At 38.9% G+C, this 23,724-nt stretch overlaps 1 protein-coding gene and 1 long non-coding RNA gene across 5 annotated transcripts in view; one reads left to right on the forward strand and one right to left on the reverse strand.

Annotated features, from left to right (window-relative positions):
• enox2 (ecto-NOX disulfide-thiol exchanger 2) overlaps positions 1 to 23,724 on the reverse strand; it is a 491,895-nt gene that overhangs the window by 411,001 nt on the left and 57,170 nt on the right. The window lies entirely within an intron of this gene.
• LOC133645125 (uncharacterized) overlaps positions 5,257 to 23,724 on the forward strand; it is a 90,920-nt gene continuing 72,452 nt past the window's right edge. The window contains exon 1 of one of the 2 annotated variants that reach the window (XR_009824908.1): positions 5,257 to 5,300. This is a non-coding gene — a long non-coding RNA (uncharacterized LOC133645125). The remainder of the gene's footprint in view (positions 5,301 to 23,724) is intronic. The other variant, XR_009824909.1, reaches the window with a different exon arrangement.

A 23,724-nucleotide genomic window follows, 5' to 3' on the forward strand; every position in this document is an offset into this window, starting at 1 on the left:
TTCATTCCACTAAGAGGGCCCCGAAGGGTGACATGATGACTGGAGTAATTGGCTTTCTCCGGCTATGATAATCTGCATCAGTCACAGCGTGCCAAGACAGCTCTCAGGCCACTAAGAAGGTCGCGGTGATCCCCCAACCTCGGCCCGCTTTGCCAGCAGCAGGACCGCAACTGGTGGTGGAAAAAAATGAATTAACATGCATGAAGGAAGCACACGTTACTTGGTGCTGCCCTTAAAAGGTCCCATACGACACTACTTTTCACCGGTTTGAAGCGAGTCCTAGAGTTAAGAACATGCTTTAAAGTGCTTTTAGTCAGCCCTGCTGCGTGTCTGAAGCTGTGTTTCTGTACTTTATCTACTTTTTCAACATCCATCCATCCATCCATTTTATACCGCTTATTCCCTTCGGGTTTGCGGGGGGCGCTGGAGCCTATCTCAGCTACAATCGGGCGGAAGGCGGGGTACACCCTGGACAAGTCGCCACCTTATACACTTTAAAGGAGTCTACTCAAGATTGAGTTTGAGTTTATTTGGAACATGCAAGCATGCAACATGCTACATCACAATTTCCAGTTTCTCTTTTCAACATGTTCGAAAAGGAGTAGGAAGAAGCAGAGCTTATTTAATACTACCCCTTTTCTTTTACGTAACAGTTGCTAAAACTTTTGTTCACTTCCTGTTCTCAATTTATTCACAATATACTCCATAAGTAATCACAATACAAATTAATAAATAAATAAATAATAATTGGTGAAGTAAGTTATATTTCATATGATGAGATAAGTAAGATTATTTTGAGAATAAAAGAATGGATGGATGAAATAAATTCAGAATATTTATCATGGTTCTTCTTCTTTGTACTTTGTAAACACCAGTTTTTCCCACACATTCATTTATTTGTGGATGGCCCGCCATGAAAGAATTACATCCGCCACAAATAAAATAAAATAAAAATGTTTTATTTTTTTTTGTCCTTTCCAGCTTCTCAGGCAAATCATATCAATCAATCAATCAATCAATGTTTATTTATATAGCCCTAAATCACAAGTGTCTCAAAGGGCTGCACAAGCCACAACGACATCCTCGGTACAGAGCCCACATATAGTTGATGTAGATGCCCATATAGGCTGTTTAGATTTACTTTACAAAAGAGAAGTGTAGGATATTTCTCTTGTTGCCTTATTTGTATTTGACCACTACTGTTTTCTGTTTATTTGTTACTGACTGTGGCAGGACACCTCTGCCTCTGTTTCACTTTATGTTGCTGGTAAATAATATGGTTGTAGTAGTAGGCTAAAGTTAAATTATTTAGTATGCACTAATTAAAGGGGCAGAGCTTTAAGAGACATTTTAGCTTTTATATTTTATAAGATATATTTTTTGTAAGAACCACAATCAATAAATATATTTCAGTGAATAACTTATTGTTCAAATCTGTATATAAATATGTACATAAAGTGTTGTAATTATATTGTAAAATGGATGGATGGATGGATGGATGGATGGACGTTTAAAACAAAACTGTTATTATTAAATAGTAAGTATACATTTTTTGAGCCTATTTAGAGAAAATCATATCATTGTAGTAAATTATGCAAATTACTCGATGGTGTCATGGTGACCACGCCCATAGCCACGCCCCCACCGCCACAGGTATCTTGGCAGTTTATGGGAAACACTGAACACTTTAAGTTTGAAGAGTTTCTTGAAGTGGATCATATTAGTACATTGTTTGATTGCTTTGCTTAATCCAGAGGTGTCCAAAGTGCGGCCCGGGGGCCATTTGCGGCCCGCAGCTAATCGTTTACCGGCCCCCCACACATTCTGCAAAAATTGCAAAATTGATAGTATTGCAAAAATAAACATTTTAAAAAAGTGGAACGAGGTGAAATCTAACGAGAAAACGTTGCAATGTTGACACAAAACTGCCATGCAGGCTGTTTTTTTTTCTTTTGTCTTTGTTTATTTTTATTTTTTTTGCCATTGCTCGTAAAAAAAAAAAAAGACAAAAAATCTATGTTACAATGAATTATTACTTAAAAAAATGTCACTTTAAAATGTTTTATGTGGAAAAAATATTGCATATATTGTGTGGTTGCCATATAAAAACATCAAAGTTTTATTTGACAAGAGCATAAGACAAAGAAAATAAGTGAAGTGAAGTGAATTATATTTATATAGCGCTTTTCTCTAGTGACTCAAAGCGCTTTACATAGTGAAACCCAATATCTAAGTTACATTTAAAGCAGTGTGGGTGGCACTGGGAGCAGGTGGGTAAAGTGTCTTGCCCAAGGACACAACGGCAGTGACTAGGATGGCGGAAGCGGGGATCGAACCTGCAACCCTTAAGTTGCTGGCACAGCCACTCTACCAACCGAGCTATACCGCCCCAATAAAATAATAGTTCAAACGTAAAATCGACAGATATATCTGAAGTTGATCTCGTAATTTAAGTGTGAAAAGTTAAAAAAAAACCTCATAAAAATGTATCACTTTATGAGTGGGGGACCTTTTGGATCCCAAAAATATTTAGTGGGATTTTATTTAATTTTTTACTGTGATTACTCAAAAATATTAAAGAATTCAAATCAATGGTGTCCTGCATTATTGATCTTTTAGGGCTTTAATGACTAAATACTGCATATTTCAGTTTTACTATAAAACACAAAGTTGTCTTTGACAGAAAGGGCATAAAACCTGTTTTTTTTTTTTTTTGATATCAACCTGAAGTAAAAATAATAATAATTTGACTTATTTTTAACATTTTAATGACTGAGACCCTTGACCCTTGACCCTTGACTGGTCCCCGGGAGCCCTGAAGGTTAAAAAAAAAAAAAAAAATCTATATATTTTGTTATGGTTTGAAAATGGAAAATATCAAAATGGCCCCCGTATGCTTAAATTTTTCCGTGTGTGGCCCTCAGGGGATAAAGTTTGGAGACCCCTGGCTTAATCCATTCCATCATTTAAGTCCATATACTGATACACTGAAGGTCTTAAGTGCTGTACGAGCATACAAATGTTTTAAATTACATTTCTCTCTAAGATTATATTACTCCTCTTTTGTTGAGAAGAATTGTTGTATATTCTTGGGTAGCAGGTTATAGTTTGCTTTGTGTATAATTTTAGCTGTGTGCAAATTCACTATGTCGTGGAATTTCAGTATCTTTGATTCAATAAATAAAGGGTTTGTATGTTCTCTATATCCAACATTATGTATTATTCTAACTGATCATTTTTGTAACACTGTTTATGAATGAAGTGTACTTTTGCAGTTATTTCCCCATATTTCTGCACAATAACTCAGATATGTAACACTAACGAGCAGTAGAGAATATGAAGTGATTTTTGGTCTAGAACATGTTTTGCTTTATTCATTATTGATGTGTTTCTTGCTACTTAATGTTGTATATTTTTTACATGACATTTCCAGTTCAATTTATCATCAATCATTATACCCAAAAATGTGTTTTCTGGTACCCTTTCAATATTTACTCCTTCTATTTGTATTTGTGTTTGACTTTCTCTTCTACTGTTACCAAATAGCATTATTTTAGTTTTACTGAGATTAAACGATAGTCTGTTTTTGTTTATACATTTAAAGTAGCAGTAGAATGGAAAAACAAGTTGCCTTTATATTGAAGTTATTATCATATATACACTACCGTTCAAAAGTTTGGGGTCACATTGAAATGTCCTTATTTTTGAAGGAAAAGCACTGTACTTTTCAATGAAGATAACTTTAAACTAGTCTTAGCTTTAAAGAAATACACTCTATACATTGCTAATGTGGTAAATGACTATTCTAGCTGCAAATGTCTGGTTTTTGGTGCAATATCTACATAGGTGTATAGAGGCCCATTTCCAGCAACTATCACTCCAGTGTTCTAATGGTACAATGTGTTGGCTCATTGGCTCAGAAGGCTAATTGATGATTAGAAAACCCTTGTGCAATCATGTTCACACATCTGAAAACAGTTTAGCTCGTTACAGAAGCTACAAAACTGACCTTCCTTTGAGCAGATTGAGTTTCTGGAGCATCACATTTGTGGGGTCAATTAAACGCTCAAAATAGCCAGAAAAAGAGAACTTTCATCTGAAACTCGTCAGTCTATTCTTGTTCTTAGAAATTAAGGCTATTCCACAAAATTGTTTGGGTCACCCCAAACTTTTGAACGGTAGTGTATATATATGATTTATAACACCAGAAGACTTCCAAAGTTTGCGAGTAAATAGATATGATCAAAATGAGAGATGTCCGATAATATCGGACTGCCGATATTATCGGCCGATAAATGCTTCAAAATGTAATATCGGAAATTATGGGTACCGGTTTCAAAATGATCAGTATCGATTTCAAAAAGTAAAATGTATGACTTTTTAAAACGCCACTGTACGGGGTACACGGACGTAGAGAGAAGTACAGAGCGCCATAAACCTTAAAGGCACTGCCTTTGCATGCCGGCCCAATCACATAATATCTACGGCTTTTCACACACACAAGTGAATGCAAGTCATACTTGGTCAACAGCCATACAGGTCACACTGAGGGTGGGCGTATAAACAACTTTAACACTGTTACAAATACGTGCCACACTGTGAACATATTGAACCAGCTTTTGGAATGTTTACTATAAATTAAAAGCCAAACAAACGTCGGAACAATTATATATACTGTATATTAGTACACATTGGTGACGTTCTTCAATATCAAACACGTTCGAAATAAACTCTTAGTTATCATGAGCAGTATTTCTGCATGCATTTGTCCAAACCCTTGGCTGCATGATTCATCTTGAAGAATGCACGAGGCGGGACACCCATATCTTGCTGTGATAAGGAGTAGCTCCCCCACCCCCTTTGTTAGAAGAAGCTTGTCAGAGAGTCAAGCTATAGTGATGGAGGAGTACGATAGTACCCCATCACAGGCCCCAGTAGGCCCATTCATCTTCCCAACTCAAGGAACTCTGCAACGTCGGATTAATCACACCGACTTGACTAGAACCCGTCTGAAGACTTAAGAGGCGGCTCTTGTGTACCTGTTCTTATAGTAGCGCTCTCTTAGCCTGCATACTCACCTCGGTGATAGACTTTCTTATCGCCCACACGGGGGCAAAGAAGAGAGGACTCGCTGTTCCTTCTCATATTCCCAGAACACTTGCACGAAAATGTATCATTTTTCCCCCCTCCTGCGTCATACAAATGATTGCGACGCGATTACACACTCGTATAGTTGTATTGCACATGCACAGAATAGGAACCAAAACCACTGCAGGCATCAATATGGAGAACCATGTAAGGTATGTGCTCATTTTTCATCTTCTGCATGAATTCATCTAATCTCATTTATTGCTGTCAATGTTTGTTGTACAACTAACTGCTTCTTTGCTATCACTTTTACCATCATATTTGTACATATCCTATTTGCTGATGTTGCTCTCTTGTTGTTGTTATTGTTGTATTTGCTGTTGTTGTCTTTGTCTCTCTGTCTTATCCCCCGCTTGTCCCCACAATTTCCCCTTCTATCTTCCTTTTTTTCTCTTTCTATCCCGTCCTGCTCCGGCCCGGCTGCACCAAATGATAATATAAACACATTTAATAAAGTCAAATACAAATAAGGCAACAAGAGAAGTATCCTACACTTCTCTTTTGTAAAAGCAAATGTGTACAACCGATCTACATCAAATATATGATTTGCCTGAGAAGCTGGACAGGACAAAAATAAATAAATAAAAAAATAAAAAAATTGTTGCACAGCAGAACCTTGATTTATGAACTTAATTGGTTCTTAAATATTGGCTCTTACTCTAAAAACTTTGTATAGTAAAGCAGAGTTTCATAAGAAACAATGTAAACATGAATAATTGGTTCTAGCCTCGACAATAGTCTCCATTTTAGTAGAAAACTGCACATTTTACACACTTTACACACACACACACACACACACACACACACACACACACACACACACACACACACACACACACACACACACACACACACACACACACACACACACACACACACACACACACACACACACACACACACAGATCGAGAAAAAGAAGAAGCTTATCGACTACGGGTCGGCACGGACTACAAAGGCAATTTTTCAGGATTTATGCAGATCCCAAATACAGATCAGCAGGCACCAGAAGGTAAGTAAAGTTGCTTTTGCATATTATTGCGAAACAAAACGCCAGATAATGTATTACCTTGTACACACACACCATAATAATACTGATACGAACAGATAAAATGATGTACAAAGCAAACTATAACCTGCTACCAAAGAATGTACAACAATTCTTCTCAACTAAAGAGGAGAAATATAACCTTAGAGGAAAAAATAATTTAAAACATTTATATGCACGTACAACACGTAGAACTTTTAGCATATCAGTATGTGGAATTAAATTACGGAATGGATTAAGTAAAGAAGTTAAAAATTGTACTCATATGATCCTGTTTAAGAGGTTGTTCAAAAGAATAGTGCTTACAAAGTACAAAGAAGAAGAATTATGAAAAATACTTCCAACCTTATTGAAAATAAGATATTCTTCATGTCAGTATGTTAATAATGACTGAATTAATTAATTACATATTACAAAACTGTTGTGTATACTAATTCATAGATGTTATTTTATTATATAAAAAGGTCAGTAAATGATTCTAGATATTTGTAAACGCTCTGAAGTGGGAAAGGGGTAGGATTAAATAAGCTTTGCTTCTTCCTACTCCTTTTCGGGTATGATGTCATATGAAATGATATGAAATTGTGTGATGTATTATGATGTAAGTGTGTTCATGTTCGAAATAAACTAAAGAAAGAAATATGTTGAAGCACAGTAATATCCATCAAGAGGTGTGGCTTCATAGCTTACCAAAGTCGTACTAAAACATTTTGATCGATTTTTGAGCGCCGTGTGTAATGTTCTATATTTTCAATGGAACATATAAAATGTTGGTGTTGTTTACTTGAGTCATATTGCCATCATAGTGCAGTCTACATGTATATCTTATGTTTGACAGCCATTTACTTGTCACACTTTTCATTACATCATGTACCAAATAAAATAGCTTTGAGGTCAGTAAGCAAAACCAGAATTATTCCGTACATTAGACGCACTGTTGAGTTTTGAGAAGAAAAAAATAGGATTTTAAGTGCGCCTTATAGCCCGGAAAATACGGTAAAAACAATTTGCAGGCACGATGCAGCATTTACTTAGTCAAAAAGACAACTGAAAACTTAACCTGCTTGCGAGTGTCACAATCTTTAACAGATTGAAATAATCTGGACTCTAAACAAGCTAAATAGTGCAAAAGTAAAATAAATACAGAGATCACATATTTAAAAACATTCCCTGGATCATATACTGTAACTATTGTAAAGTAAAAAAAAGATGTGTGTCAAATGCAGATTTCATTTGAATAAACTATCAAGTAGGTTCCTACACTGAAAAGACTTTGTGCAAACTCTCTTGTGCAATATCAACAGAAAAAACAACTCACTAAACGTTATGATTTGTAAAATAAATAATTTATGTACACTACCACTCAAAAGTTTGGGGTCACATTGAAATGTCCTTATTTTTGAAGGAAAAGCACTGTACTTTTCATTGAAGATAACTTTAAACTAGTCTTAACTTTAAAGAAATACACTCTATACATTGCTAATGTGGTAAATGACTATTCTAGCTGCAAATGTCTGGTTTTTGGTGCAATATCTACATAGGTGTATAGAGGCCCATTTCCAGCAACTGTCACTCCAGTGTTCTAATGGTACAATGTGTTTGCTCATTGGCTCAGAAGGCTAATTGATGATTACAAAACCCTTGTGCAATCATGTTCACACATCTGAAAACAGTTTAGCTCGTTACAGAAGCTACAAAACTGACCTTCCTTTGAGCAGATTGAGTTTCTGGAGCATCACATTTGCGGGGTCAATTAAACGCTCAAAATGGCCAGAAAAAGAAAACTTTCATCTGAAACTCGACAGTCTATTCTTGTTCTTAGAAATGAAGGCTCAAACACAAAATTGTTTGAGTGACCCCAAACTTTTGAACGGTAGTGTATGTTGCTTCTTTTTTTTGCCCGTTTTGTTGTACCGTATTTTTCGGAGTATAAGTCGCTCCGGAGTATAAGTCGCACCGGCCAAAAATGCATAATAAAGAAGGAAAAAAACATATATAAATCGCACGGGAGTATAAGTCGCATTTTTGGGGGAAATTTATTTGATAAAACCCAACACCAAGAATAGACATTTGAAAGGCAATTTAAAATAAATAAAGAATAGTGAACAACAGGCTGAATAAGTGTACGTTATATGAGGCATAAATAACCAACTGAGAACGTGCCTGGTATGTTAACGTAACATATTATGGTAAGAGTCATTCAAATAACTATAACATATAGAACATGCTATACGTTTACCAAACAATCTGTCACTCCTACTCGCTAAATCCCATGAAATCTTATACGTCTAGTCTCTTACGTGAATGAGCTACATAATATTATTTGATATTTTACGGTATTGTTTTAATAATTTCACACAAGTCGCTCCTGAGTATAAGTCGCACCCCCGGCCAAACTATGAAAAAAACTGCGACTTATAGTCCGAAAAATACGGTAGTCTTTTGGTGGGTTGGCTGAGTTGTTTCTGTATGCTCTGAAGTCTTGCATAGGCTAAAGGAGAATCAATGTCCTGTGGCAATAATGTCACCTATAGATAGATAGATAGATAGATAGATAGATAGATAGATAGATAGATAGATAGATAGATAGATAGATAGATAGATAGATAGATAGATAGATAGATAGATAGATAGATAGATAGATAGATAGATAGATAGATAGATAGTACTTTATTGATTCCTTCAGGAGAGTTCCCTCAGGAAAATTTAAATATATAGTATATATAGTGACATCACTGCATCGTGGATGACCAGCTGCATCCCAAACTTGGTAATCCAGCACCTGTCAAACCTTTCACCATGTTACGGCCATTATCTCTCAGGATCATGTGCACCTTGTCTTTTTGAATATGCCACTTTTGGAACATTTAACATCTAATTTTCAGTAATTGTATAGGATAGGCAAATATAAGCTTTGGCTTCAGCCTATTCTTTTTTCGGTCATTCTTTTTCTTTTCTTTTCTTTTTGTGTGTAAATGTGTATGATTGTTAAATATGTATAATCTGTACTGTTAAACTGGTCACACAAAATGGTTGATGGTTGATTATATGAACGAAATAAACGTATTTCATTCATAAACTTATTTCATTCATTTTTGTAATGTAAATGCTTTTGCTAAAGGTATGGCAGTGTGGGAGCCAGAAAACTCCTGCGCATGCAGAACAGCTTTTTGAAGTTGGAAATTTGAATCAATCCAGTGAGCTGTAAGGCTCAACATGGCCATAGGACTGACATCCCAGCTCCATATATCACTGGTGAAGCTTAGAGAGGATGAGACGCCTTCTTTAAGGAGACTTTCTATGTGAGAGTACACTACCTGGTGGAGCTCGGGCAGGGCTACGTCTGGGAAATATTTCCGTCTAGGTAGCACGTAGCGGGGCTCTAAGTGAGAGGGAAGTCGGCGAAACCCTGAAAAAGTCTGGTCATCTAACCCCATGAATGTGTTGCAGGATGCAAACTTAACATCACAGTCACAGATAACAAAAAAAACGTCCAGACCGCGGACATGTTTGTTTTGAATTGCCGCCTCCACACTGCACATGCATGTGCAGGAAATGGCAGGATCGATACGACACTGCTCGCAGGCGGCAAAGTATCAGCCAGAGTCCAGCGTTCTTTTTTTCTGATCGGCCGTGAAAGGCATTAATCGGCAATGGCGATCACATCCTTACTTCACAGCCATCGGCCGATACTGACCGGTGGCCGATCCTTCGGCACATCCCTAATACATACACATATATATACATACATGCATATACGTTCGGTCAGGAAAAAACACAGAGGCTATTTCATCCCTTCAAGCCTGTTTTGCAGGTTTCCTGAAGAGCAGGGAAACCTAACGTAAATTCCGCTCTACCCCGGTATTGAGCACTGTATAACGGATAAACCACAGAAACCTCAACTATATATATATATATATATATATATATACATACATATACTTACATATATATATATACATATACTTACATATATATATACATATACATACATATATATATACATATACATACATATATATATACATATACATACATATACTGTTGCTCCACACGCTGGAAGTCTTTGCTGTCGTCCAGCATTCTGTTTTTGTTTACTATGTAGCCAGTTCAGTTTTACTTTCGTTTTGCATAGCCATCCCTAAGCTTCAATGCCTTTTCTTTGCAGCACTCGCCTTTTGTTTATTTTTGCTTTACCTGCACGCTGCCTCCCGCTGTCGTCTGCATATCGGGATCACGACAAACCATGGTCGTCGTTCCCGACATCTACAAAGCAATTAGCTACCTGCTGCCACCTACTGATATGGAAGAGTATTGCACGGTTACTCTGCCGAGCTCTAGACAGCACAGACACTCAACAACGGCACATTATTTGCGGATTATAACTACTGGTTTGCAAAAATTACTTTTAACCCACAGCAAAAAACACTGCTCAAGCATGCGTAGTTTTTTTCTTTTGTTTCCAGCAAAATAGTAATCTCACATTTGCAATAAATAAAACTATGACCGTTGTATAAATTCCAGGAAGCAGATGAATGATTACCCAGAAACGCGTGTGCCAATAGAAAGTGTGTGCTAAAATTAGCGGCTATAATGTCCTCGCTGGGCGCTACTCTTGAAAGATTCCGCCTTCGGCTTGTTTGTCGTAAACGTTCACATCATTGCGTTCCGATCGCCAAACTGGCCAAGAAAGCGTTTGAATCCAAACAGACGTTTAAATGATGGTGATATTGCCAGGGTGGAGGCTATACGTGTCACAAACTATCTAGCTCAAAATACGTAACCTGAAAGACGGAGGCCAGAGGGGCGCTGGGAGGGGTCGCATAAACATCGGCGGAAAAATGCTGCGCACAAAAACAATTTTACATAGCTAGAGGACGAATAGAAAACAATTCCTTATCGTGAAATGAGAACATATTGAGGGGCACACAACCCTCATGAGGTGGAAAGGATCCAAATCAGCAAAGCGTACAGAAATAATAATAGCCCCCCCCCCCACCCCATACTTGTGTTTCCGTTGTGTAGCTCCTCGCTGGCTGAGCTGTAATCGCCATACAGATGCCTTTCCACTTGCAAAAGCACTCCAGGGCCACTTTCAGTTTTTAAAAGTGAACTCGCACTCGCCTGGCCTTGGGTGCAATCCCCCCCCTGGCACTCGCGTTGGTGCTACTTCGTTGCTTCACCCATCATTTCTTCTCCTGTTGGAGGTCTGCAATTTCTCTGACTAATGGATTATCAGTCGAAGTTGTTCCATTTTATTTTGCAAGGTGGTGGCTGTCATTAATGACTTGCGAGAGGAGCAATCACATTAATTGAATGACACATTTGTTAGTACACACACAAATGTAGGGTTAGCGTGAATTTTGACTTTTGGATTATTTTAAAGTCTTTGTCCTATTTCTAATATGGAATGTGTCGGTTGACATCAAGAAATAATAAGAAATACATTTCAATGAATCTTTCAATGTTGACATCTACAGTTATATTTTTATAAAGACAACAATAATAAATGAATCTTTCAGCACATACTCAAAGTTGACATCTATAGTTATATTGTTATAAAGACAACAATAATAAATTAATCCTTCAGCACATACACAATGTTGACATCTATAGTTATATTTTGATAGACAATCATAAATGAATATTTCAGCACATACACAATGTTGACATCTATAGTTATATTTTGATAAACAATCATGAATGAATCGTTCAGCACATACACAATGTTGACATCTATAGTTATATTTTGATAAAGACAACAATAATAAATTAATCCTTCAGCACATACACAATGTTGACATCTATAGTTATATTTTGATAAAGACAACAATAATAAATTAATCCTTCAGCACATACACAATGTTGACATCTATAGTTATATTTTGATAAACAATCATTAATTAATCTTTCAGTACATACACAATGTTGACATCTATAGTTATATTGTGATAAACAATCATACATTAATCTTTCAGCACATACACAATGTTGACATCTATAGTTATATTGTGATAAACAATCATACATTAATCTTTCAGCACATACACAATGTTGACATCTATACTTACATTTTGATAAAGACAACAATAATAAATTAATCTTTCAGCACATACACAATGTTGACATCTATAGTTATATTTTGATAAAGACAACAATCATAAATGAATATTTCAGCACATACACAATGTTGACATCTATAGTTATATTTTGATAAACAATAATAAAGATTTTTCAGCACATACACCATGTTGACATCTATAGTTATATTTTGTTGACATCTATAGTTATATTTTGATAAACAATCATAAATTAATCTTTCAGCACATATACAATGTTGACATCTATAGTTATATTTTTATAAAGACGTCGAAAATCACACTACTCGTAAATGGTGCGTGTAACAACAGCAACAAACATGGCAGTAGACGCAAAGTTAAATCATGAAACGCAACCTTACCCGAGCAAAAACGATTCATATTTATCCAGGAGAGTCTTGATACCAATTTCCTTGACCCAGCCACACACAAAGAAGTTGTAGAGCTCTATGCTTTTCCAAGTTTCCATCTGTTTTGTCGTGTAAAATGATGTCTGGAGCACAATAGTTCCATATGTCTGGGAACGCGACCAACGTATGATTCTCGATATCACTCGACAGATGTATTCCATTGCACAGTTGGATTTTTTTGCAGGAAGATTTAAGCCTCTTTTGTACTGAGATAGTTTGCGCGCTCCTTGCTGTACAACAGCCATCTTGGCTTGGTTGACCACCACTGCTTTTAACTTCCGGAAAGAAGTCACGTGACGGAATACAGGTAATAGCTGCCATTTTGGGGTCCCTATAAACACATGATAATAATACAGTATGTTGAAGCATAGTACGTCTGACTACGGTAGCCGTAATGCGCTGACAATCCATCAAGCAGTGCGGCTTCGTAGCTAACCAAAGTCGTACTAAAACATTTTGACCGATTTTTGAGCGACGTGTATAATGTTCTATATTCTCAATGAAACATCGACGTTTTGGGGCCGCTTGTTAGCGTCATCTTGCAGTCCACATGTATCTCTTATGTGTGTCTGCCATCTACTGGTTATCATTAGACTATGTACCAAATAAAATTGCTACGAGGTCGGTACGCACAACCACAATTAATAGGTACATTAGACGCACCGTGTTACAAGGGGCACCGTCGATTGTTTTAAAAATGGACTTTAACTGCACCTTATAGTCCGGATGATATATTTACATTTTTCACTGTTTTGAGTGAATGAATATTGGCCTGTGAATTACTGGCTCGGGAGGCATCCTCCATAAAGGAGCTTCGAGTGACCGCCGATGATTGACTTAATGGCAAATTCCAAGCATGTCACCCCAATACCATACGCATGATGCCTGCTGCCCACTGATTGGTCGAGCAGACTCGTCATTTGATATAAACCTAGAAATGACAAATATGAACATAGACGCTACCATTAGCTTACATTGGATGCTACAGTCCTATAAACGGTGGGCGTTTTGCTGCAACGCTGTTTTCTTGCTGCCCAGAAACTGCTTTAGGAGAGAATAAGTTTCCTACCAACAGCCAAGGATGTAAAAAAAAGGAAATTCATGATTCTTTATTGTAGTTTATTTACTGAGTGGAGGGAAAAATTGGCATAACTCGCAGTTGTATGGGGTAAAGTGAATTTACAGTACTATTATGCGCTCATAAATTAATGGGGGTAAGCTTGGAGACTGGCAAAAAAAGGGTGTTTGTTTGGTTACACAGTAAGGTGAGGTGGAGGATAATGATGTTTAAACATCCAGTGAGAGTTATTAGTGTATAATGTCCATTAGTAAGATTAAGAGGCACCGAGTCTGAAAGGTGATTATAATTACACAGTCAGTCTCCTACCGTCACCGTAAAAGTCAAGGCTATTATATCTGTTAATACTCATTAATACTCTTTAAATCAGGGGCAATTGTTTGACTGGAGAGTAAAATCTAAATAAATGGCTCGGCTTTGGCTGTCAGATGTACTCCAGTCAAGCCAGAGAAGTAGGGGAGCTCGATAGGTCCCAGTAGTGCCTTCTCCTTCGTTGTAATAAAGGTCCGCTCTGGCATATTTTTCGATCTCATCACAATTAAAGACTTTCTGCGGAACAAAGCCCCTTTTGCTGATAAAATCTTCCAACTGAAGATGCCTCAAGCCAGAGGCTAACCAGCTAAGACTCTAGCTCAAAGCGGTTGTCTAGCAAGCTGATGGTATACCGAGACTGAGAGAGTTTGGACACGTTTAAAGACACAAAAAATGATCTCCAAGACAGGCTGACACGGCTCTGACCGGCGCAAAGTACGACAATTGTGGAAACAAACATGTCAAAACTGCCGCCTGCCGTCAAGGCTCTTTGAATGAATGAGTGACATGGTTCGCACACACAGGCATATTTAGCGCGATGAAAGTTTGTATACTGAAAAAGTCGAACAAGAAGCGTTTGTAAATCGAGATCCATCCATCCATCGTCTTCCACTTATCAGAGGTCGGGTCGCAGGGGCAGCGGCCTAAGCTGGGAAGCCCAGACTTCCTTCTCCCCAGCCACTTTGTCCACAAAGACTAAAACCAACTACAACCAACGCTAGCAATGGTTATACTGGTGAAAATATACTGGTGATACAGCCGGGAAACATAGTCTTCCCAACATGTCCTGGGTCTTCCCCGTGGCCTCCTACCGGTCGGAAGTGCCCTAAACACCTCCGCAGGGAGGCGTTCGGGTGGCATTCTGACCAGATGCCCGAACCACCTCATCTGGCTCCTCTTGATGTGGAGGAGCATCGGCTTTACTTTGAGCTTCACCCGGACGGCAGAGCTTCTCACCCTCTCTCTAAGGGAGAGCCCCACCCCCCGGTGGAAGAAACTAATTCCGGCCGTTTGTACCCGTGATCTTGTCCTTTCCGTCAAAGCTCATGACCATAGGTGAGGATGGAAACGTAGATCGACCGGTAAATTGAGAGCTTTGCCTTCCGGCTCATCTCCTTCTTCACCACAACGGATCGATACAGCGTCCGCATTACTGAAGACGCCGCACCGATCCGTCTATTGATCTCACGATCCACTCTTCCCTCACTCGTGAACAACACTCCGATGTACTTGAACTCCTCCACATGGGGCAAGATCGAGATTCCACTGTAATTGTCATTTTCATTTATGATGTATTTTTTCTAATTTACATTATCGAATGGCCAAAAAAAAAAGGGCCAAACTTTTCAAAAGCCCGTGCTTGGGGCCCCCGGTAAAACATCCCCTCTTCGACTCCCCTGGCTGCAGCCCGAGTGCAGTCTAACCTTCAGCTAGCCAAGGTAATTGGTAACGACAGTCTCAAAGAGAAGACAGAATTTGTAAACCCTCTTTTGTCGTTAAGGTCTTTTGTTTGGGAACACTTATCCTTCCTTGTGAGATACAGTACATAAACTGACCCAGCTGGAACTGTTAATGCTGCACTTCAGGCAATTATGTTCTGCTTCACAGAAGTAGACTGCAGCTCCTTTCAATACTGACGTGTGAGCTTAGAAACCAAGAGCACATTCTGGGTGATTATGCCTTCTTGCAGAGCTTTTGACAGAGAAAAAAAGCAGAGTAATCTGCTCTAGCAAACCGCACAGGTGGTGTAGGTATGCGTATACTACCCTCATAATCTGAAATTAGAACACAGTCTACATTCAACAAGAACATGAGCTTTCTTTCTGTCTTTATTCCGTGTCCTGCAAGTCAAAAGCTTCTTCTTTTTTTTTTTTACAGTACATTTCTGCCGCAAATGACTGATGGATTTTTAAACTCTCTCTCTCTCTCTCTCTCTGCCTTCAGCCCGAGCTATTAAGTGGTCTGCTGGAGCGAAATGACTTGTACTGTTCCCGAAGTACTACATTAGGCTCAGGCTATTATCTCAGGCCACTGTGACAAAGTTAATTTCTTGCAAGACAAGCACAAACATTTACAAAAAAAAAACGATGATGCACCAATATTTGTGCAAAATGCTCTGTTCTTTTCAGCCTTTGATGTGGTGGAGCAGACAGCGTTATCGCAAGGTACGCTAGCTACTGAAAATAGTCCCCTCGGATAGATAAGCATGCAGGACCGGTCTATAAATCATGGTTTGGTACAAAAAGCGTTCTAATGATAATGTAGAAGGTTGAAAAGTATGTGGCGAGTGAACACAGATCTAAGAAGGATATTGTACGTCCCTAAATCTACTCAGCTCCCTCCTGAAGTTGAATCTGCATTAAAACTGATCTCATCTGAGATTAAACTGATAAATCTCAACTTGATATTCCAAGTGACGGCCTGGGCCACTCAGATATCTCCCGGCGCTGTGGGACCCCAGCCTGCCTGCTGCGGTTAGCCGCTGCCTTACTCTCTGATGCAGGAACCGTCTCAGCTCAACCGTGCACACCGGGACCTCCAGAGATAAAGTCCGCCCGAGGTGGAATGATCAGAAAGTGACCATCATGCGAGGACTCCTAATACCTGACATGCCAGGACAAGATGAAGAAGAATCCACGGCGCCAGTTGCGTGAAACTAAGGCCCCTTCTACACTAAGGGTATCCAGGGTAAATCCCACCTAACCTTATCCGTGTCCAAACACACACAATGGTCGTTTAAGACACCCTCCCGCCTCCGTCAGCGACCTAGTACGCGCGTCATAGTCACCTCTGACCTGAAAATGTATCCTCACCCTGTGTTTCAATGCCCCCTCCCCTCCCTGAAGGATTTACACAACTCCCGCTGCCTCAACAGAGCAAAAAACATTACCAAGGACAGCACACACCCTGGCTTCCACCTGTTCGACCTGCTACCATCGGGCAGGCGCTACAGGTGCATCAGAGCCAGAACAAACAGGCTCTGAGACAGCTTCTTTCCCACAGCTGTCACCATCTGGAACTCAAACTTCCATCCATCCATTTTCTACCGCTTGTCCCTTTTTGGGGTCGCGGGGGGTGCTGGAGCCTATCTCAGCTGCATTCGGGCGGAAGGCGGGGTACACCCTGGACAAGTCGCCACCTCATCGCAGGGCCAACACAGATAGACAGACAACATTCACACTCAAATTCACACACTAGGGCCGATTTAGTGTTGCCAATCAATCTATCCCCAGGTGCATGTCTTTGGAGGTGGGAGGAAGCCGGAGTACCCGGAGAGAACCCACGCAGTCACGGGGAGAACATGCAAACTCCACACAGAAAGATCTCGAGCCTGGGATTGAACCCAGGACTGCTCAGGACCTTCGTATTGTGAGGCACATGCACTAACCCCTGTGCCACTGTGCTGTCGGAACTCAATCTTGTAATAAATAATTCACCCCTATACAATATCCTACCCTAATACCCCACTGTGCAATATTACCCTTCGAGTGCAATACGTCACTGATTGTTATTACCTTATTACACTGGTACTCTTGTTTTGTTCTGTATATTGCACAGTATTTTGTTTTGTATATTGTACAGGATTGCTTATTATTTTATTGGATAGTAGTCTGTTTATTTAAATTCTTATTTGTTTAATGTTTATTACTATTTGTGTGATTTATTTTTAGTCCATATTTGTTTCCACAACCACACCTTAAATTGGAGTCCTTAATCTCGTTATATGCAAATATAATGACAATAAAGTCCATTCTATTCTATTCTGGACTATTGCTACATTTCTATTAACAGTAAACCTTGCTTGCCTCACCATTATTGTAGTGAATCACACCTGAGCCATCATACATGAATCATATATTAAATGGACGTGTGAAAGTAAACAATGTGATAAAGAACATTTTACAACAATCATAGATATCTGTTCAGGACACTGTGCTTGGAGGCGGAAATTGGCGGTCGTACTTGACGGCCGCAACCACTTCATGGCTTCACAATTGTTATGGAGTACAAAACTAGTTCGTTGAGTAATCGCTCGACATACATCGCGGACAATAACTAGTAATAATAGTCTGCTTTGCCAGTCCAAATGTATTCGCTGTTTTTCGTAGTCTGTCGTTGTCTACCCTTCGACAAATGGACAAAGTTTTTCACTAAGTAGAATAACAGCTGACCTGGACATTCGAAAGTTCTCTTGCCGTTCCTCTGGCACGACACACTCGGTGACAAACATATCCCACCAGGCTGCCATTCTTTCAAGCCTTATCCAAAACCGTCGCTCAACCGTCTATGTTGCCGTCTGAGATGTGTTGTATCCCAAATAGCTGCAATCGCGCGTTTGCTTCTCTGGATGACTCGCCTCCATCTTTCTGACGTCACTTTCTGTGTGGGGCTTCCTCTCCGAACTCAGTTTGTAAACGATCAATGAGTCCATACAAAGCAAAGGGCGGGAGATTCAAGAAATTGACGGCACATTTACCTGTGTAAAAAATTGTCCAAGGAGGGTGACCTTAAACGCTGATTTAGTGTGGCTGAAACGAGGCATAGGCTAAATAATTATTCGTTTAAGGGGTTATCCGGCTTAGTGTAGACATAGACTGAGCCGACCGATGTTTGAAGTGACAGTGAGCCAGATAACAGTGACGGAAAAGGTCAGACAATAATGCTTGTCCAAAACAATCGAGGACATGGTGTTAATTGGAGGCAGTTACTTGGACATAAGTGGTTATCTCTGACATTTCAACACTCATTATGTATGGCAGGGTTATTCAACTCTCTTTTTTGGCAATTCTTTTTTCCACGTAACGTGATTTATGTAACCAAGGTGTTGCTGTAGCTTGTTTACTTTAGATGCAGTCAGTGTATTCAACTTCTTCAGTTATACGGGCCGCCAGAGGTATTTTTTAAAGACAAAAATAAATAGATAAACAAATCATTACGAGGAATACGATTGCGGTAAGTAGGGATGCAACGTTAACAGTATTAATGATAACCATTACGGCTGTGAATCTTTGGGATTCGATTCTTGGGGTAACACAATTCGATTCAGAATCGATTCTCAATTCAAAATCCATACTTTTTTAATAACATTGGGTACCAGTTTGATGATTAACTACATTCCTCCATAATATAAACAGCTCTGATTAATTTGTATAGTACTTAATAGAAAACTAGTTTTGTTGAATACAATTAATCCCAAACATTTAATAAAGTCAAATACAAATAAGTCAAAGAGAAAAGTATCCGACACTTCTCTTTTCTAAAGTAAATCTGTAAGGCAGATATGATCATCTACATCAACAATTGTATTTGATTTTTTTTAATCAATTAAGAATCGTTACAAATAAGAATCGCGATTAATTCGAAAACACATTTTTTTGACACCCCTAATAGCCATGGTACCACTCTTACCGGTTTTTCCCATTTTAAAATCAAAGTATAGAAAAACCATGATTGATAGCCACACTTAGATAACCTCACACTCGGACTGACGTTAGATCAATAGCTTAAACGCTAACACGACAACAAGAGACATTAAAGTAAACGACACACTCCAATCTAAACTTCTTTAAACACATTACTGTCCGATCAACTAAGATATTCAATTGTGCACATTGAACCTGCAAGCTGTCCTCTCTTAGAACAGAGTAACCATTCTATACTTAAAGGCCTACTGAAATGAAATGTTCTTATTTAAACGGGGATAGCAGGTCCATTCTATGTGTCATACTTGATCATTTCGCGATATTGCCATATTTTTGCTGAAAGGATTTAGTAGAGAACATCGACGATAAAGTTCGCAACTTTTGGTCGCTGATAAAAAAGCCTTGCCTGTACCGGAAGTAGCGTGACGTTACAGGTTGTGGAGCTCCTCACATCTGCACATTGTTTACAGTCATGGCCACCAGCAGCGAGAGCGATTCGGACCGAGAAAACGACGATTACCCCATTAATTTGAGCGAGGATGAAAGATTCGTGGATGAGGAAAGTGAGAGTGAATGATTAGAGGGCAGTGGAAGCGATTCAGATAGGGAAGATGCTGTGAGAGGCGGGTGGGACCTGATATTCAGCTGGGAATGACTAAAACAGTAAATAAACACAAGACATATATATACTCTATTAGCCACAACACAACCAGGCTTATATTTAATATGCCACAAATTAATCCGCATAACAAACACCTCCCCCCTCCCGTCCATATAACCCACCAATACAACTCAAACACCCGCACAACACACTCAATCCCACAGCCCAAAGTACCGTTCACCTCCGCAAAGTTCATACAGCACATATATTTCCCCAAAGTTACGTATGTGACATGCACATAGCGGCACGCACGTACGGGCAAGCGATCAAATGTTTGGAAGCCGCAGCTGTGTACTCACGGTAGCGCGTATCCAACTCAAAGTTCTCCTGGTTGTGTTGCTGCAGCCGTCCGCTAATACACCACTTCCCACCTACAGCTTTCTTCTTTGCTGTCTTCATTGTTCATTAAACAAATTGCAAAAGATTCACCAACACAGATGTCCAGAATACTGTGGAATTTTGCGATGAAAACAGACGACTTAATAGCTGGCCACAACGGTGTCCCAATATGTCCGCTACAATCTGTGACGTCACGCGCAAACGTCATCATACCGAGACCTTTTCAGCAGAATATTCTGCGGGAAATTTAAAATTGCACTTTACTAATCTAACCCGGCCTTATTGGCATGTGTTGCAATGTTAAGATTTCATCATTGATATATAAACTATCAGACTGCGTGGTCGGTAGTAGTGGCTTTCAGTAGGAATATGAGATTGAGGTGTTTTTACGGTGCGTTCAAGGGCCGCTGAACAGGGTAGGACACTGCAACGCCCGCCAGAACACAATTAGTGAAGCATAAGAAACAAAACAATGCACAACAGTGGGCTTTATAACAGTGGGTCTATTTATTTGAGATATTCTACAGATTTCAGTGTTATGTAATTTTTGAGCACATTCAACATTTTACCCTGTTAAAAATTCTAACTGATATTTTGGTCATATTTAATCATGATAAACAATGTTCATATGGTTACAATCCTAGCATTAAGATTTCTTATGAAGCGCTTTGTCATTCATATATTGACATTTCACATGCGCTTCTTCACGCAAAACAGGACCCCCCACAAATCACAGCGTGTGTTCTGCTGAGAGAGTGTGAGATGTGCCTCTGTTACTGATGATGTCATTTACACGTGCACAAACAATTGCTAAATACAACAAATGTCAACTCAAAAAATGATTCCCTGCCTATTGCTTTGGCATCACCTGTAGCGTGGCGCCTATATGCGTCGCATGTACTGCATATCTGGTTTTTGTAACCCTGCTGCTATAAATGAGGTTTTGTAAAACGGATTATTGTGTTAAAGTTTTAAAAATGACATATTAAATGTACCCTTTTTGACCTTTAAACGTTCTTGTTAAGCCTACATTTGAACAGTAACACATATGAGTATCATTAAGCCTAAAAATTACCTATGAATTACAATCTTTGATTCACTCGTCTATTGTTCTCATAAGCTGCACCAGCGTGGAGAACAAAGGCCCCGTTTATTCAGCACACCAATTTCATTTTTTTTGCCCTCAAGTGACACAGATCAGATTTTTTTTCCCGGTCTAAACGCTCCAAAGCGCTTCACATTAGGGCTGGGCGATATGAACGAAAAAGTATATCTCCATATATTTTTACTTAAACTCGATATTTGATATATATATCTCGATATATTTTCCGGTGAAAGCATACATATAGAGATATTAATTTTTGAGCGAGATTCACTGAAATTGAAGTGAATGACAACTGTACTGTAAACACTTTTATTAACCCAGTTAGTCAAGATGGGTGTAAACAGCACAGAAAATAAACTGTTTAAGTAGCACAGAATTACATATCATAAATTAAATGGAAAAATATTCTGTCTACGTAAAATAAATAACATAGCTGTGCAAATAACACAAAATAAGATAAAAAATACATTTGCAGGCAGGCACTTTTTAATTCCCAGTCGACGATGTAATGGACTGTCACACCCGTACGGTTCTGGTCAGCGACAAGTAAGTGACTTGACTTAATTGTGCGGCTATGAACTTCCTCACTCCGGCATACATTTCGTGCGAAATATGCCCGGCTTGGCAACTCGAGAACAGTTTTGATTTGGGCTTACATGGTAAACAACTCAAATGAATGTTTTATCCAAACGCACACATTTGTCCAAATGTGGCTAAGTAGATGCATTGTGGGTTTCCTGCACGTCGTCTAGATCCGTGTTTTTCAACCTTTTCTGAGCTAAGGCACATTTTTTTCATTCAAAAAATCCAGAGGCACACCGCGAGCAGAAAACATTAAAACATTTAACTCAGCAGCCGATATTGACAATAAAAAGTCATTCTCGCAATTGTTGGATATGAATTCAAACCACAACCAAGCATGCATCACTGTAACTCTTGTCTCAAAATAGGTGTACTGTCACAACCTGTCACATCACGCCGTGACTTATTTGGAGATTTTTGGTGTTTTCCCGTGTGTAGTGTTTTAGTTCTTGTCTTGCGCTCCTATTTTGGTGTTGATTGTCATGTACGGATGTACTTTGTGGACGCCGTCTGCTCCACACGCTGTAAGTCTTTGCTGTCGTCCAGCATTCAGTTTATGTTTACTTTGCAGCCAGTTCAGTTTTAGTTTCGTTTTGCATAGCCATCCCTAAGCTTCAGTACCTTTTCTTAACGGCACTCGCCTTTTGTTTATTTTTGGTTTAAGCATTAGATACTTGTTTACCTGCACACTGCCTCCCGCATATTATGATCGCAACAAACTATGTTCCCGACATCTACAAAGCAATTAGCTACCTGCTGCCACCTACTGATATGCCGAGCTCTAGACAGTACAGACACTCAACAACGGCACATTATTTGCGGATTATAATTACTGGTTTGCATAGAATATTTTTAACCCAATTAGGTGAAATTACATAAGGTCTGTATTTTGATTACGAAGAAATAGCGATTGTTGAAAGACCCAAATTGATGCTGTGGTGCATTTGTTTACATGTGAGTTGAAAAATAAAGCTCCCATAGATCGACGCTGATGTCCGTGTCTCCTCTACTTAACAGCCATAAAAAGATTACAACACTCCCAAATATATTACACTATATACATCCATTCATACATGATATTATTTTCATCTACTTTCACGTGAAAACATTTTTTTTTTCAAGGTGTGGCGATTTTAATTTTATTTTGTAGTAGCAGCAACTTGTTTTGTTTTTACTAGAGATGTCCGATAATGGCTTTTTTGCCGATATTCCGATATTGTCCAACTCTTAATTACCGATTCCGATATCAACCGGTATGATATATAGAGTCGTGGAATTAACACATTGTTATGCCTAATTTTTTTGTGATGCCCCGCTGGATGCATTAAACAATGTAACAAGGTTTTCCAAAATAAATCAACTCAAGTTATGGAAAAAATGCCAACATGGCACTGCCATATTTATTATTGAAGTCACTAAGTGCATTATTTTTTTTTTTAACATGCCTCAAAACAGCAGCTTGGAATTTGGGATATGCTCTCCCTGAGGGAGCATGAAGAGGTTGAGGGGGGCGGGGTTGAGG

Source organism: Entelurus aequoreus, linkage group LG28 (genome assembly GCF_033978785.1).
Source record: "Entelurus aequoreus isolate RoL-2023_Sb linkage group LG28, RoL_Eaeq_v1.1, whole genome shotgun sequence".
Lineage (NCBI taxonomy): Eukaryota > Metazoa > Chordata > Actinopteri > Syngnathiformes > Syngnathidae > Entelurus > Entelurus aequoreus.